Here is a 17899-nt window from a genome sequence, read left to right as displayed (position 1 = left end):
TCCTCTGTTGTCCCCTTCTCCTCCCACCTTCAATCTTTCCCAGCATCAGGGTCTTTTCAAATGAGTCAGTTCTCCGCATCAGGTAGCCAAAGTATTGGAGTTTCAGCTTCAACATCAGTCCTTCCAGTGAATATTCAGGACTATTTCCCTTTGGATGGACCGGTTGGATCTCCTTAGGGACTCTCAAGAGTCTTCTCCAACACCACAGTTCACTCAGCTTTCTTTATAGTCCAACTCTCACATCCATACACAACTACTGGAAAAACCATAGCTTTGACTAGATGGACCTTTGTGGGCAAAGTAATGTCTCTGCTTTGGAATATGCTATCTAGGTTGGTCATAACTTTTCTTCCAATGAGCAAGCGTCTTTTAATTTCATGGCTGCAGTCACCATCTGCAGTGATTAATGATGGAAGCAGAAAAGTGAAAGTGTTGGTTGCTCAGATGGGAGAGAGATTGAAAGATGCTACATTCAAGGCTTTGAAGACGGAAGGAGGGGCCATGAGCCAAAGAATGTAGGCAGCCTATAGCTGAAAAAGGCAAGGAAATCCATTCTCCTCTAGAGCCTCCTGAAGTAAGGTAGCCAGCACCCTGATGTCCAGACTTCTAACCTTCCAAACTGTATGATAAATGGGTGTTGTTTTAAGTCAGCAAGTTTGTCATCACTTGTTACAGCCACAGTAAGAAAGTCATACAGGGAGTAAGGGATTCCCAAGTGACAGTGGTGTTTAAAAAAAAAAAACCACCTGCCAATGCAGGAGACTTAAGAGATGCAAGTTCAGTCCCTGGGTTGGGAAGATCCCCTGGAGGAAGGCATGGCCACCCACTCCAGTATTCTTGCCTGGAGAATCCCACGGACAGAGGAGCCTTGTGGGCTATGGTCCATGGATCTGCAGAGAGTCAGACATGACTGAAGCAACCTGGCACACACATACAGGGAGAAAGGGGGGTAGGCCCTCGATGAGCCAATTGAGGCAGGGAGTGGTGGAAGATACTGTGGGGTGACTGGACAGGGGTCACCAACAGTGGAATTCTCCAGGGCTAAGGAAGCCTGTGAGCCTGCATGGCCTGAGAAAGTATACTTCAGCTTTTCAACAAGAAGAGCAGAGGCAGTAGGAGGGAAGAGAGTCTTGGGTTATTTTCTCTGATCATCTTCTTGAAGCCCAATGTCTGTTGGTCATATTTCCCTCACCCCCTCATTGTAGGGTTTCCCATTGGCCTTTCTTAAAGCTGACAGGCACTGTGTCCTTCTGGGCAAGGAGAAGCCCTGCTAGATATTAACTGGCAGCTGGCATTATGAGTTGGTCTCAGAGGCAATAGGGATGAAAGCTCTAATGACCAAGGAATGGAATGTTCTGGATATAGGGAGGTGAATTGGCAGGTTACCTGGATGATGAATCGGCATGGGGCCACATGAGTCATTCAGTCTAGCTATGGGGCATGAATTAGAAAGCTGTGGTAACTCTTGACCAGTGACAGAAACTCTGGAAGCTTCAATTCCCTGAGCTAGGAAATGGACTGAACATGGTACCCACCTCACAGGGTCATGAGGGACAGGGAGGCCTGGTGTGCTGCAGTCCATGGGGTTGCAAAGAGTCAGACACATCTGAGCAACTGAACATTGATGACACAGGGTTGAAACTAGGCTTAAGGAGCTAAGCCATGGGAAACAGTGCAGTGCTGGGCACACAGAAAGCACTCAAGGAAGGTTATCATTATGTAAAATTGCAGCCTCAATTGGCAATCAGGTAGAGGGTGGCCTGCAGAGGTGGAAAGGCTCTTTGGTAAACAGGGTAAAGGGAGGTCTACTGAGTGCAGGCTGTGAGGTGTATCAGATCGTGCTGTGACATGGATGAAGTGGGTCCATGAGGAAGTCCAGCAGGCAGATCCCCACAGATGTTCAGTGATCAGGAGCAGATGTCCCAACCCGTCCTGGGCAGGGACACATGCGTGGGGCTGGGGGAGAGGTAAGGGAGCAGGTCATGGTCCACACCCTGAAGGGCCACAGCCACCTCATCCCTGTCCCTATAACATGATGCACGCCTCTGCCCTGGTGAGGAGTGGCCTGGAAGTCCAGTTCTGGGGTCCATTCTGGGGCCAGGCCAGCGTGGGGGCCCCTGCAGGAAGCAGCTAGAACAGAAAGAGCCGGTGGCAAGGTCAACCTGGGTGTGTCCTGTGAGCTCCAGGTCTGAGGTAACTGAGATCCTTCAAGCAGACCAAAGGGTAAGAGGAAGACTGGACCTGAGAGGGAACACACGGCATCAGGAGCTGGGGTGGCGAGGGACAAAGTCCAGTGGGAGGCTGGGAAGCCTTGGGCAAAATTCCTCACCAAAAAAAGGTCAGGGCTCCCAGGGAATCAGTTGGGCTAACTTTGTCAACAGTTTCAGGCTGTTTAAAGAGTTTGAGGAAACCTTTGAGGAAACGTTTAAATGCAATTTTGCATTTCAGTATCAAAATGAGTGCAAAAAGGCATGAGAAGAACATGTAGGTTTTAACATGTTGAACTTGCACTGTCTGTACTCAGTGGAAAAGTGGCGTAAATGTCCTTTTACAGTGGGAAATCTGACTTCACGAACACAACCAAAGAACCATCAGTTTCCTGCCAGTTCTGCAACTTCTACTGTGTCTGTGAAGAAAATTTTCATGAAACTATTCTGTTAAAATGGAAGAGTACTTTTATAGTCAAATAAACAGTTGTCTTTTAAATAGCTCACCCCATTACCTAACATAGCCATGATTTCAAATTGTACTAAACATCAATTTTCACACATTTAATACCAGTGTTTTTTATCAGCACTAACAAAAAGCAGAACAATTGTGGAAAAGTCTTGTTCCAAAGCCTCTTAAGAATTCGTCAGTGGTATTGAGTGCAACTTTCTCTCTTAGAAAGACTTCTCTAAATTCAAACATGAAAAGTTGTTCCTATCATTACTAAATTATTTCATGAAAATATAGTTAACGTGAAAGTCCCTGAGCTTTAAGATTCTTTTTTCCTGTGGGCTATTTTAAAGCCTTTATTGAATTTGCTACAATATTGCTTCTGTTTTATGTTTTGGTTTTTTGGACAGAGAGGCAGTTGGGATCCTAGCTCTCTGCAACCCCTGCATTTGAACGGGGACTCTCAACCAGGGGATGACCAGGGAAGTCCCAAAGACTCTGAACTTTACATTTTATTGTGGTAGTTAACTGAGCAATTACATAAATATTTGTATTGTTATGAGCCATAAAGGACATGCTACTGAAATCCCTGGTGTGTCTGCTCAAAATAAAAATATAAATATTGACTTTGGAAAACCAAAACTTACAAAGTCACAGCAGAATTTAGAAGAAAAACTTCTGAAATTTTGTAGCTCCTAGAAATGAAATTGCTAATGACAGTAAAGGCAAATCTTAAGAAGATCTATTGTTTATTCTAACTCAATTTGGGGGAAAATAGCCTTGAAAAGGAGTGTCTGCAAAAAACATGAAATCTTTTAAAAATCCTCCTTCCTTCTATATCATAATGTGGCCTCATCCTTCTTTATTTCTCAGTGAGAACAGCAGTTAAACATTAACATGGAATGGCTGGAGGTTCCCAAAGATATGTATCACAAGAAAACAAAAATATCCATCCTTTCACTTCTACAGAAGTGAGATTGTTTGGCTGATTATCCAGTTTGAGGGATCTGAAAAGTAATTGACCTCTGAAAGGGTAAAACCTCTCCTAAGAATTCAAATTAAGTATTCAGGGACAGGTCAAGAAATGTTTGAAACTTTAAAAGAATACACAATTGTTGAGTAGGCTGAGTTCCTCAAACAAGTCCGTGCAGATGCACATGAAAATTGCAGGAGACAATTATTAAGGACAGCTTAGAGACCTGCCCACTGATCAATGCTCCTAGTCTGTATGATCTTGTTGTAAAATCCATAAAGCCAAGTACTAAGTTTTTCTTATTGAAGAGGAATACCCAATACCTAGAATAGTGCCTTGAATTTGGTAGCTCCTCAATAAACATTTATGAAATTTACCAAAAAAATAGGTGAATGAAAAGTCAAGGCAACTATAGACGCCACGAAAAAAATGGTGTGGCAGAAATTATTTCCTACCTCCTCAGTGGCCATCCCTCTTTCTTTGCTAATGGAACTGTAACTTTGTTTAAGTATAGGTCAGTTTCATCTATTTCAGGAGTGTTGGGACTCCTCTATGTCCCCCAGAGGGAGACTATGCGTGTGTGTTAAGTTGCTCAGTCGTGTCCACCTCTTTGTGACCCCATGGACTGCAGATAGCCAGGCTCCTCTATCCATGGGATTTTCTAGGGAAGAATACTGGACTGGGTTGCCATGCCCTCCTCCAGGGGATCTTCCCGACCGAGGGATTGAAACCAAGTCTCCTATGTCTCCTGCCTTGGCAGGTGGGTTCTTTACCACTAGTGCCACCTGGGAAGCCCAGAGGGAGAATAAAGTGAAAGTGTTAGTCGTTTAATTGTGTCCAACTCTTTGGGACCCCATGGACTGCAGCCCACCAGGCTCCTCTGTCCATGAGATTCTCCAGGCAAGAGTACTGGAGTGGGTTGCTATTTCCTACTCCAGGGGATCTTCCCAACCCAGGGATCAAACCCAGGTCTCCTGCATTGCAGGTAGATTCTTTACCATCTGAGCCACCAGGAAGCCAGAGGGAGAATACTGATTAGTAAAAGCCAATCATGCTAATTTATCCCCTTTGATGGTGACTGGTTTACAAATAAATAGGTGATATAATACTGGTCAATGAGACCCAAGAAACCTGCTGTGAAGTTTCTAAGAAAACTCTCACACGTAAGAAAAGGACAAGAAGGACTTCCCTGGGGTAAAGAATCTGCCTGCCAATGCAGGAGACATGGGTTCGATCCCTGATCTGGGAAGATCCCACATGCCACAGAGCAACAGGTCCATGCGCCACACTACTGAGCCTTTGCTCTAGAGCATGGGAACCGCAACTATTAAGCCCATACAAGGCAACCTGTGAAGCCCACACATCCTCCACAGCAAGAGAAGCCAGGAGAAGCCACTGCAATGAGAAGCCCGCACACCGCAACTAGAGGAAAGCCCATGCAGCAACGAAGACCCAGCACAGCCAAAAATTAATAAATAAATTAAATAAAAAAAAAAGAATGGACAGGAAGACAGAACATTCTTTCTTAAATCCAGCTGATGTTCTGTGACCCTTGCAGCTGCTGCAGCCCCCCTGTGACCATGCAGAGACAAGCCAGGGGACCAAAGCCAACAATTAACACAGCAGAAAAATGGAAAAGGCTTGGAACTTTCCTGATACTGTTGAGTTAGTCGCTAAATTAACCAATCCTGGAATTCCCAAGCTCTGGACTTCTTTTATGAGATGACAAACCTCACTATTGTTGAAGTCATTTTAAGCTGAGTCTTCTGCTACTTGTGGGGAAAAAAACAAAAAACATCCCATGAGGCTGATGTTATTGGTTGGCTACTCATTCCTCACCTCTTTTTTCACTATAGAGAGTGAAAATGCAGATACTTGCTTTTCCAGCTTCCCTTACAGCTGGGAGTTTATGTGACCTAGTTTTGGCCAATGAGATATAAAGGAAAATCCACTTGGAGTTTTGAGAAAGGAATCACCCCCTCTCCAATCAAAACAAAAGAGAGAGGTATGGGAGGAGAATTTTCTTTCTCTTCTTGTAGAAGTAAAACTGAATATGAAAACCAGGACACAGGATGGCAAAATGGAAGGAGGGAAGGGACTGGGTTCTGATGATACTGCCAGGCCTTTGAACCAACCCATTGGCCCTGCTACTTTATACATGTTAAGAAAGTATGGGGAAAAAAAAAAGAAAGAAAGTGAGAAACAGCCTTGTGGTTTAAGCCACTGTTGGTGAGATGGGTTTTCTATTACTTGCAGCTTAGTGTATCCTTACTGATATATCCACATTTACAGAGCTGTTGAGTCAGAAAGGAAGTGTGGCTGTGAAGCACAGTCTAGCTCAGCAGTGAACATTTGCATGGCCATAATAATGTAAACAGTGACTTGTTTTAATCAAAAACTTAAAAAAGAACTCTACTGGGGGGAGCAGAGGGAAGGGAACAAATGGGATCAGGGTATCTGAAAAGGTCCAGTCCTCATCACCATGATAGCAAGCAACAAATAACATCTAAACTTTAAAAATAAGACATACCTGGTGGTCCAGTGCAGGGGGTACAGGTTAGATCCCACATGTGACTTGGCGGGGCCAAAACCAAAATAAAAAAAAACAAACACATAGTGGCTTAAGTGTATTAAAAATATGGAGAGATACATCAGGAGAAAGAAAAAACTGAAAATATCTGCTTTGGTAGAAAAGTGAAGGAGATAGGAAAGGCTGGGGCAGAGTGATTGCCCTGATTTATTATGAGCCTTTCAGTTCAACTTGACTCTAAGAAATGAACACATATTCTCTGATAAAATCTTGAATTAATTTCAAATCAGATAATGTGCAAAAATGTTACAGATTTGGAGACACGTTTCACTGATCAAACCATGTCAAAGAGAAACTAACCAAAAACATGAGTAACTACATGAGAGATTACTCATTAACACGCTGTGTGCTGTGTTGTGCTGGTCGCTCAGTTGTGTCCGACTCTTTGAGACCCCATGGACTGTAGCTTCCTCTGTCCATGAGGATTCCCCAGCAAGAATACTGGACTGCGTTGTCATGCCCTACTCCAGGGGACCTTCCCAACCCATGGATCAATCCCAGGTTTCCCACATCACAGGCAGATTCTTTATCGTCTGAGCCACCAAGAAAGCCCTTAACATGCTTAGGTGTCTTCTAATAATTACAAAAATGGATGGACGTCACAAAGACTAGGCTGTTAAGGGTGTATGGTGATATGTATTTGTAATAAACATAGGAAATGTGAAGACAAAACCTCCAATTTTGATTTCCAGTTCAAGGCATCAATTTATCAGTTTACTGATACTAGTTTTGTGCATATCACATGCTTAGTCTAATACCCGAATCTCTTTGAATCCCTGTAGTAAAAAGCACTCAACATCCCAGCTGGGGAGCCAAGAATAATCAATAAACATAAAGCACAGAACAGGGTAAGAAATGAATGAAGAGGAGTTGATAAGTGAGCACTGGTAAAGTCAGGCATGGCCTCTGGGCAATGTGGGTTTGACTTGAGCTGTAAAGAATGAATGGTGTTTCTGGATGCAGCAAGGAGGAGGGTGGGGTTCCAGATAAAATACATAAGACAAAGTCATTAAGGTAGGAAAGATCCTTAACATATAAAGAGCTCTTCTAGGTACTTCTCTGGCAGTCCAGTGGTTGAGAATCCTAGCTTCTCCTGCAGGGAACAGAGGTTTGATCCCTGGTCAAGGAATTAAGATCCCACATGCCAGTGTGGTGTGGCTCAAAAAAAAAAAAAAAAAAAAAGAGCTCTGTTAATTAAAAAGAGAAAAGAAAAAGACCAGGAATCCAGTAGTAAAAGGGGCAAAGGATATAAGCAGATGTCATTCACCAAAGAGGGGGGCGAAAAACCCACAAAGAAATGCAAATGAATCTTAAACACTGAAAAGATTCCCAGGCAAAGAAAGAGAAATATCCAATAAATTCCATTTTCATCTCCCACATTTTGCTTACATGAAAAAGATAATTCAGTGTGTGGCAGGCAGAATTCTAAGATGGTCACCCACCTCATGGTATACCAGCAGTTCTCCCAGTTCTTCACTCATACACTCATCCAGATGTTGCTGTGAAGAGATTTTGCAGATGTAATTATGTTCCCAAAACAAGTGACTTTTCAGGGTAATCTGGATAGGTATAACCTAATCACATGTGTCCTTTAAATCTAGGTCTAGAGGTCAGAGACAGGGAAGGCAGAGATCCAAAGCACAAGATTTGATTTGTTGTTGTTCACTTAATATTGGGGTCGGGGGGTGGGAGGCACGAGGCAAGGAAGGCGGGCAGTCTTTAGGAGTTGAGAATGGCCCCCAGCTGACAGCCAACAAGGAGAGGCAGACCTCAGTCCTACAACCATAAGGAACTGAATTCTGCCAACAACAGGAACAAGCTTGGAAGCAGATGTTTCACCAGAGCCTCCAGATAAGAACTCAGTCTAGCCAACACCTTGATTTTAACCTTGTGAGACCCTGAGCACAGAACTCAGCTATGCCATGCCAGACTTCTGACCTACGGAACTGTGAGCTAATAAATGGGTGGGGTTTTAAGCCACCAAGTTTGTGGTAATTAGAAAACTAATATGCTGTGTTTAAAAGGGTGTGGAGAAACGGGCTGATTCATTTCTCACTGGCCGGCATGTAAATAGGTATATCCTCTCTGGAGGGCAAGCTGGCAATATCTATGAAAATTGAAGTTACTCATCCATTTGACCCAGCAACTCCACCTTTAAGGATTCATCCTACAGATGTACTCACACATGTGCAAGAAGATCCAAAACAACAACATACATTGCAGCATTGTTTGCAACAGCAAGTCTGCCACCTAAATACCTATCATAAGAAGACTAGCCAAATACATGATGGTATGGCCCCCAAAATGCAACCATTCCAGATACACTGATGTAGAAACAACATCAGGAATTATATTTAGGCAAAAATGCAAGGTTTAGGTGGTATGCAGAATGCTACTATCTATATAGGGGCCCCCAAAGATATACAATCAGATCTGTTGGTAAATGCACAAGATATTTTGGGGATATACCCAAGAAACCAGTCCCAAGAACACTTTGGGGAGTGGACCATGTGACTAGGAGACAGAGGAAAAAGTAAGGCTGTTCCCAGGTTACCTTGGTTCTCTTGTGTGTGTTACGTGTTCAGAAAAAAATACAAACGGGAGAACAAAATGAGCTCTGCCCTTGTGGGTACTTAAAGAGAATGAAACGGTTTCATTTATTTGTTTTGCCTTCCTCCTTCAAAGGAGGAAAGGGAAACTAGTAGAAGCAATGGAAGGAGAGACTTGCCCTCTCTTCAACTGGCTCTTTCTCCTTGGTATGAATGGTCCTCAGAGAGGCAGGCCCCTGGGCTAGAAAGCAGTTACTTGCCTAGCACGGTGGCCAGTGAGCTCAGCATCCAGCATAACACTTTCACACAGAATGGAAGGCTATATTTCTTGTTGGTCTTTTTATTTTTTTCTTTTTAAAGTGATTTTATTTATTTTTACTTTTGGCTGTGTGGGCTTTCTCTAGTTGTGGCTGGGCGGTGGGGAGGGGGGGCCACTCTCTAGTTGCGGTGCATGGGCTTCTCATTGTGGGGGCTTCCCTTGTTGCGGAGCCGGCGGGCTTCAGAAGTTGCATGATGTGGGCTCAGTGTTGCAGTTCCTAGGCTCCAGAGCACAGGCTTGGTATTGAGGTGCTTAGTTGCCCTGCAGCATGTGGGATCTTCCCAGACCAGGGATCGAACCCATGTCCCCTGCATTGGCAGGTGGATTCGTAACCACTGGACCACCAGGAATGTCCTATTTGTTTGTTTGTCTTTGTTCATGTGTTTTAGTTCCCCAACCAGGGATCGAGCCCATGCTCCCTGCAACGAAAGTGCTGAGTCTTAACCACTGGTCTACCATGGCATTCCAGGGTATGTTTGTTTTTATTTTCTCCCTCCCTTCCCCCACTGACTATGTGTTTCATCTCTGAATCCTCAGCTTCAAGCAGTATACTGGCACACACTTTGTGCTCTAAAACTGTTTACTGAATGCATGAATGAATGAATGAATGAATGAACAAGCTTGGAGTTTATGTTACTGAGTACTAAGGGAGAAGACTGATTTTTGAGGTGCTAGGATCAAACTACAGTGGCTTTGAGTGCCAGAATGAGTTGTCTACTTGAATCATTTGAGGGAACAGCTTTCACACTTAAAAATTGGCAGAAAACACAGGTGTTTGAAATCAGAAAAATCTCAAAACCACTTGGCAAATGAGGCTGTGCCGTATCTATGTTGTGTCACGAGGATGAATATTATTGCATGAAAAATGGCTGTCATTTCTGTGATTTCTTGAAGTACCCGAGAGCCTCAGAAAATGATATTCCCACTCTTCCCTTCTCAACCAGGGCTTCGAAAAGCTATCCATCCACAAGTGGATAAGACCCTGTGCTTCCAATGCAGGGGGCCCCCTGGCCCACATGCTTCGAGGTGAGGTGGGGGAGCCTCGGCAGGAAAAATGAAAGCCATCTCCAAACTTCCCTCTCAGTCCAAATAAAGATGCTCTTTTTGGTTTCCTTTTTCAGTTCAGCTGGAAAGTAACACCCGTGCCACAACTGAAATGACCCCAGACAGGAAGAACAAGAAGGGGCAAGTGATGTGGAAATCAGGGGTTGTATGCACAGCCACTGCCGTCCTCCGGGAATTGCCCAACATGCCCTCCTGGGCCAGGTCGGGGATGAACCAGGCAGGCCTGGCCACGGAAGTGACCTGCCCACCTGCCCTTGGGCACTCCCACGGCCTCTGCCATGCTGGCACCTGGATCGGGCCACCCTGCCCAGGTTGCCATGGTAGTGGATGGGAACTGAGTTGCTCCCATGTCCTCTGGCCCCAAGCCAGGACCAGGCTCCCGGCTGACAGGGAGCACTCCCTGGGGCTGTCGCCCGGCCCTGACTCACCTGTCCTGGCACCGATAGGTGTGGCCTGAGCAGGGACTCTACCAGTAAGGACCTGGGTGGCCTCCAGAAAATGAGCACCTGCTTTCCTGTTAGCCTGGGATCCAGCCAGAGTGTTCCGGGCCCCTCAGAAAAGTACACTCAAGGGCTGGACACCTCAGTCTGCCTACCCTAAAATGTAAGGCAAGCGTCAATATCAGAAGGATAGATAAAAGGAACACAATTCTTTCCACAGGGATTAGCCTGACTTGGCCACCCAGTACAGACGGGGCAGCCCAAGTACTTATGGTGTTGAAGCCCTGGCCTGCCCTGGCCTTTTTTTTTTTTTTTTTTTTTTGGCTGCACGGCATGCTGGATCTTCATTCCCTGACCAGGGATCAAACCAGAGCCCCCTGCATTGGAAGGTGGATTCTTAACCACTGGACCATCAGGGGAGTTTAATGAGATAGTTACTATTATTTGAAATTTACTCTTGGGAAGATTAAAACACAGAGAGGTCATGTGACTTGCCTACGTCACATAGCCAATAGCGGCAGAGCTAGGATTTAAACCAGGTTCTGGTCTCACTCTGGAGAAGGCAATGGCACCCCACTCCAGCCTGGAAAATCCCATGGACGGAGGAGCCTGGTAGGCTGCACTCCATGGGGTCGCTAAGAATCAGACACGACTGAGCGACTTCACTTTCACTTTTCATTTTCACGCATTGGAGAAGGAAATGGCAACCCACTCCAGTATTCTTGCCTGGAGAATCCCAGGGACAGGGGAGCCTGGTGGGCTGCCGTCTATGGGGTCGCACAGAGTCGGATATGACTGAAGCGACTTAGCAGCAGCAGCAGCAGCTGGTCTCACTCAGGAAATAGCCATGTGTCTACAATTGTATAGGCTTCCCTCTGATTGTTTTTCTTCATTCTCCATTAGCCAATCTCATGCTAAATTCCCCTTGAAACTCGGACTTTGCTCTTCCCCCTCCAGTCCCCCATCCAGCCCCAGGCCTAGACCCCCACCACTCATTTCTTGATTCCTGCCCCAGCTTCTCAGTTGGCCTTTTACTGCCAGTCCTTGCTTAGAGTACACTTTTACACAAAATCTGGGCTACCCCTCCTAAAACCCTGCTTTCTGTACATCATTATAATCATCTTTGGCTCTGCATCTTCGCCTGCAATGCATCCTGTATTCAGGGAGAACCTCAGCCCACACCCGCATGTCGGTCTGCACAGACCCCCAACCAGCACGTGCCATGCACATTCCCAGGCCTCATTTCCCAGCAGAACACATTCTTCTGTCTGCATAATCCTGTCTCTCCTCCAAGGCTCAGCTTAGTTCCCTCACCCTCCCCCCGCCACAGGCCACCCTGGCCCACAACTGTCCTCTCTCTCCACAATTGTGCTGTTCTCTAAGACCACACGGTCTGATCCTGAATTGTCCCCTAGGAGACCCTTATGTTTCCCCAGTGTGACTGTGAACTCCTCAAGGACACATGTGATGTTGAAACAAGGGGGGAGGGTGCAGGGCACAACCTTTAGAAGAATGACATAGCTGTTGAGGATACACAAAAACTGGTTAGGCCCAAGAAGGCAGAAAGTAGGTTTCCAGTGGACCTTAAGCCTTATTATACTCTCATCGTTGGAGAAGGAGATGGCAACCCACTCCAGTATTCTTGCCTGGAGAATCCCAGGGATGGAGGGGCCTGGTGAGCTGCCGTCTATGGGGTCGCACAGAGGCGGACACGACTGAAGCGACTTAGCAGCAGCAGCACACTCTCATCATAATACATTTTGTGTGTGTTCAATCGCTTTAGTCGTGTCTGACTCTTTGGGACCCCATGGACTGTAGCCCCCCAGGCTCCTCTGTCCATGGGGATTCTCCAGGCAAGAATAGTGGAGTGCATTGCCCTCCTCCAGGAGATCTTCCCAACCCAGGGGTCGAACCAGCGTCTCTTATGGCTCCTGAGGGTTCTTTACCACTATCGCCACCTGGGAAGCCCTCGTAATACATTCAGTTCAGTTCAGTTCAGTCGCTCAGTCATGTCCGACTCTTTGCGACCCCATGAATCACAGCACGCCAGGCCTCTCTGTCCATCACCAACTCCTGGAGTTCACTCAAACTCATGTCCATCGAGTCAGTGATGCCATCCAGCCATCTCATCCTCTGTCGTCCCCTTCTCCTCCTGCCCCCAATCCCTCCCAGCATCAGAGTCTTTTCCAATGAGCCAACTCTTCGCATGAGGTGGCCAAAGTATTAGAGTTTCAGCTTCAGCATCAGTCCTTCCAGTGAACACCCAGGACTGATTTCCTTTAGGATGGACTGGTTGGATCTCCTTGCAGTCCAAGGGACTGTCAAGAGTCTTCTCCAACACCACAGTTCAAAAGCATCAATTCTTCGGTGCTCAGCTTTCTTCACAGTCCAACTCTCACATCCATACAGGACCACTGGAAAAACCATAGCCTTGACTAGACGAACGTTTGTTGGCAAAGTAATGTCTCTGCTTTTCAATATGCTATCTAGGTTGGTCATAACTTTCCTTCCAAGGAGTAAGCGTCTTTTAATTTCATGGCTGCAGTCACCATCTGCAGTGATTTTGGAGCCCAGAAAAATAAAGTCTGACACTGTTTCCACTGTTTCCCCATCTATTTCCCATGAAGTGATGGGACCGGATGCCATGATCTTCATTTTCTGAATGTTGAGGTTTAAGCCAACTTTTTCACTCTCCACTTTCACCTTCATCAAGAGGCTTTTGAGTTCCTCTTCACTTTCTGCCATAAGGGTGGTGTCATCTGCATAGCTGAGGTTATTGATATTTCTCCTGGCAACCTTGATTCCAGCTTGTGTTTCTTCCAGTCCAGCATTTCTCATGATGTACTCTGCATATAAGTTAAATAAGCAGGGTGACAATATACAGCCTTGACGTACTCCTTTTCCTATTTGGAACCAGTCTGTTGTTCCATGTCCAGTTCTAACTGTTGCTTCCTGATCTGCATATAGGTTTCTCACCCACCAGCACCATGACAGTTCTGAAACAGAGCAGGACCCCATGGTCTTTGCTCCCCACCCCCCCCAACCCGCGCCCACCCATGTCTTCTGCCTGCCTTTTGTCTGTGGAAAATTTCAAAGAATTAAGTTTAATCAGAGAAATTAGAAATGCAGAAACAAAGGAAAACAGTCAAAGGAGACCAAATAATAATAACGTAATCATTAAGCATAGTCAGGCACCTTTAGTTCCTTCTCAAGGACTATAGATTTTGAGCCACATCCTGTGAGCTGTCTTAGCGATACTAAAACACCAGGTGGAGAAGTTAACTACATGATGACCAGATTGTACCCAGGACATGAGCTGCCACAATTCTGAGAACTGGCCTCAGAGAAATGGGAACAAGTGGACCCTGGAACTGAAGATTAACTCTACCTAAATCAAGATGACCAATTTCGAGATGACTGTCAGAGCTGACTGTGCTGTTTCTGCACGTAGCCCCTCCTTTTGACTGTAAAAGTTCTTGTCCCACTGGTTGCCAGTTGGGGGGTGGGGCGGAGAGTCGGCCTTTGAACAGACGTCAATCCTGACCCCGCCCATCAAGCCTGTTGCCGGCATCTGAAATAAAGCAAACTTTCGTTTCCACCAACATGGCCTGTTTATTAGCTTTTGAGCAGCGAGCAGCCAGACCCACACACTCTTTCAGTAACAGTGCCAAGGCCAAAAAGTGGGCAGTGATCCGGCTCCTGGAAATACCTGCCCCTTCCTCTAAAGAGTTGAAACAATTCTCCCACTCATTAACCTAGGAAATTATCCAGTCCATAAAAACTAACCACCCTGTATTTCAGGGCCTCTCACCTTCTGAGATGGCCCACACTCCATCTGTGGAATGTGTTTATCCCAAGGCTGTTCTTGCCTTTTGAGAGGGACTGAATTCTGTCTATGAAATGTGTATCTCTCTAAATAAATTCACTTCTTACGTATCACTTTGTCTCTCACTGAAATCTTTCTGCAACATCAAGAATCTGAAAACCATAATTCCAAAAGATACATGGAGCCCAGTGGGTTATTTTTGTTTGTTTAAATATTTATTTGGCTACACCAGGTCTTAGTTGTGGCACATGGGATCTTTACTTGTGGCATGTGGGATCTAGTTCCCTGACCAGGGATCGAACCCCAAGCCTCCTGCACTGGGCACACAGAGTCTTAGCCACTGGACCATCTGGGAAGTCCCATAGCCCAGTGTTTGTTGCAGTACTATTTACAATAGCTAGGTTACATGGAAGCAACCTAAATGTCCACCAACAGAGGAATGGATAAAGATGTGGTACATATACACAATGGAAAATTATCAGCCGTAAAAAGGAACAAAATTGGGCTATTTGCAGAGACATGGATGGACCTAGAGATTGTCATAGAGTGAAGTAAGTCAGAAAGAGAAAAATATCATGTAATAACACGTATATGTGGAATCTAGAAAGATAGTACAGATGAACCTATTTGCAAAGCAGAAATAGACCCAGACATACAGAATAAATGTATGGACACTAAGGGGAGAAAGGGAGGGGTGGAATGAACTAGGAGATTGACGTTAACATATAAACACTACTATGTATAAAATAGGTAACTAATGAAAACCTGTATAGCACAGGAAACTCTTTAAAAAATGGGAAATACATCTTCAATTTATTTAATATCCACACAATGGGATACTACTTAGCAATGAAGAGAAATAAACTATTTCTACCTGTAACAACAACAAAAAGAACCTGAACTTCAATAAGTCCTGAGATTAAGTGTGTGATCTCAATTAAAAGACAGGGGGTGGGGGGGCGCTTCCCTAGTGGCTCAGTGGTATAGAATTTGCCTGCCAATGCAGGAGACACAGGTTCAAACCCTGGTCCAGGAAGGTCCCACATTCTGAGGAGGAACTAAAGCCTGCGCACCAAAGCTAGAGAGTAGCCCCCGTTCTCTGCAACTAGAGAAAAGCACATACAGCAATGAAGACCCAGCGCAGTTATAAATACATAGAATTATATCTTTTTAAAATTATCATTTTAAAAATAAAATAAAAGATATATGGGGGGATTCCCTGGTGGTCCAGTGGTTAGGCCTCCTCACTCTCACTGCCAAGGGCCTGGGTTCAATCCCTGGTCAGGGAATTAAGATCCCCACAAGCCACACAGCCCAAAAAGAAAAAAAAAAGACTTCCCTGGTGATCCAGTGGTTAAGACTCCACTTTCACTGTAGGGGGCGTGGGTTGCATACCATGGTGTGACCCCCAAAAATAAAAAAAGATTGGGTTCAAGTCCCAATCTGAGTTGTGCAGTTTCAAAGTCATACATTTCCTTGTAAATCACTCTCTCGTTTAGGGTACTTTACTAAAAGGGCAGTTACACAGATCCCATCTTAGACTTGCTTAACCAGAATCTCTGAGGGTAGGCTCGGGTGTCTACATTTTTTTTTGGTAATAGCTTAAGTGAGTTATAGGGCTTCCCAGGTGGCTCAGATGGTAAAGTGTCTGCCCGCAATGTGGGAGACCTGGGTTCTATCCCTGGGTTGGGAAGATCCCCTGGAGAAGGAAATGGCAACCCACTTCAGTACTCTTGCCTGGAAAATTCTATGGACGGAGGAGCCTGGTAGGCTACAGTCCATGGGGTCACAAAGAGTCGGACACGACTGACTGACTTCACTCATTTTGAGTGAGTTATACCTTACGTACCATAAAATTCACCTTTCTTTCTCTTCTAGTTTTATTGAGATCTGGTTGACAAACAGTGCTGTAGAAGTTTTTAGGTCTACAGCATAATGATTTGGCTTACGTAAGTCATGAAAATGATTACAAGTTTAGTGAATATTCCTTGTGAGGAGAAAATTCACCCTTTTAAAGTGTACAAGTTATGGTTTTTAATATATTCACAGAGTTTTGCAAGCGTCACCACTGGCTAATTTTAGAACATTTTCATCACCCCAAAGGAAATTCCATACCCATTAGCAGTCACTCCCCATTCCCCTCTTCCTCCAGCCCCTAGCAACCACTAATCCACTGGTCTCTATGGATTTATTTATTCTGGAAATTTCCTTTAAACAAAATCATACAATGTGTGGTCCTTTGTGACTGCTTAGCATTAAGTTCAGAGAAGGCAATGGCAACCCACTCCAGTGTTCTTGCCTGGAGAATCCCAGGGACAGAGGAGCCTGGTGGGCTGCCGTCTATGGTGTCACAGAGTTGGACACGACTGAAGCAACTTAGCAGCAGCAGCAGCAGCATTAAGTTTTCTAGGCTCATCTATGTTGTAGCAGGTGTCAGTATTTCATCCCTTTTAATTGCTGAATGATATTCCACTGTAGGGATAGACCACATTTTGTTTCCATGCATCTTTTGCTGGATATTTGGCCTGTTTCCACTTTTTGACTACTATGAATAATGCAGCTGTGAACATTTGTGTACAAGTTTTTATGTGGACATAAGTTCTCACTTCTCTGCGGTAGACACTAGAATTGCTGGGTCATGGGATAACTCTTATGTTTAACTTTTTGAGGAACCTCTGAAGTCTTTTCCACAGCAGCTGCACCAACAATAAATGAGGGTTCTAGTTTCTCCACATCCTCGCCGTATGTATTTTTAACACATTCCATGGGTATGACAAAGTTTGAGGTGCTAAATTCTGGAAGCCCTGCTTGTCTACCATCCCAAGAATTACCTGGGACTACTTTGAGGTGTTGGGTGGCCCTGGGTGAATGACCTTCTGAGACAGGATAGAATGGAGCTGGGCACAACCTCTAAACGAATGACATGCCGTTGAGGATACACAAAAACTGGTTAGATCCAAGAGGGCAGAAGATTTGACTTCCTGTGGACCTTGAGCCTTATTACACACTCGTAATATATTAGCATATGCTAAATGACATAACCTGGAGAAGGCAATGGCACCCCACTCCAGTACTCTTGCCTGGAAAATCCCATGGACGGAGGAGCCTGGTGGGCTACAGTCCATAGGGTCGCTAAGAGTCGGACACGACTAAGAGACTTCACTTTCACTTTTCACTTTCATACATTGGAGAAGGAAATGGCAACCCACTCCAGTGTTCTTGCCTTGAGAATCCCAGGGATGGGGGAGCCTGGTGGGCTGCCGTCTATGGGGTTGCACAGAGTCGGACACGACTGAAGTGACTTAGCAGCAGTAGCAGCAAATGACATACCACAGACACCATGACAGTTACTAGGCGGACCACAAAAGGCCAAAAAGTGGGTGGGGGCCAAATCCTGGAAATCCCTGCCCCTTCCCCAAAATAGTTAGAACAATCCTCCCATTGTTAGCTTATGAAATTACCCAGCCCATAAAAACTAA

At 45.2% G+C, this 17899-nt stretch overlaps 1 long non-coding RNA gene across 1 annotated transcript in view; it reads right to left on the bottom strand.

Annotated features, from left to right (window-relative positions):
- The window catches only part of LOC123332013, a 44839-nt gene that overhangs the window by 25823 nt on the left and 1117 nt on the right, over positions 1-17899 (bottom strand). The window contains exons 2-3 of the long non-coding RNA XR_006548843.2: positions 7664-7720; positions 6162-6205 (exon numbers count right to left, since the gene is read on the bottom strand). This is a non-coding gene — a long non-coding RNA (uncharacterized LOC123332013). The remainder of the gene's footprint in view (positions 1-6161; positions 6206-7663; positions 7721-17899) is intronic.

This window comes from Bubalus bubalis, chromosome X (genome assembly GCF_019923935.1).
Source record: "Bubalus bubalis isolate 160015118507 breed Murrah chromosome X, NDDB_SH_1, whole genome shotgun sequence".
In the NCBI taxonomy this organism is placed as follows: domain Eukaryota; kingdom Metazoa; phylum Chordata; class Mammalia; order Artiodactyla; family Bovidae; genus Bubalus; species Bubalus bubalis.
The sequence above is the reverse complement of the archived record's forward strand: the minus strand, read 5'-3'. Positions and strand labels throughout refer to the sequence as shown.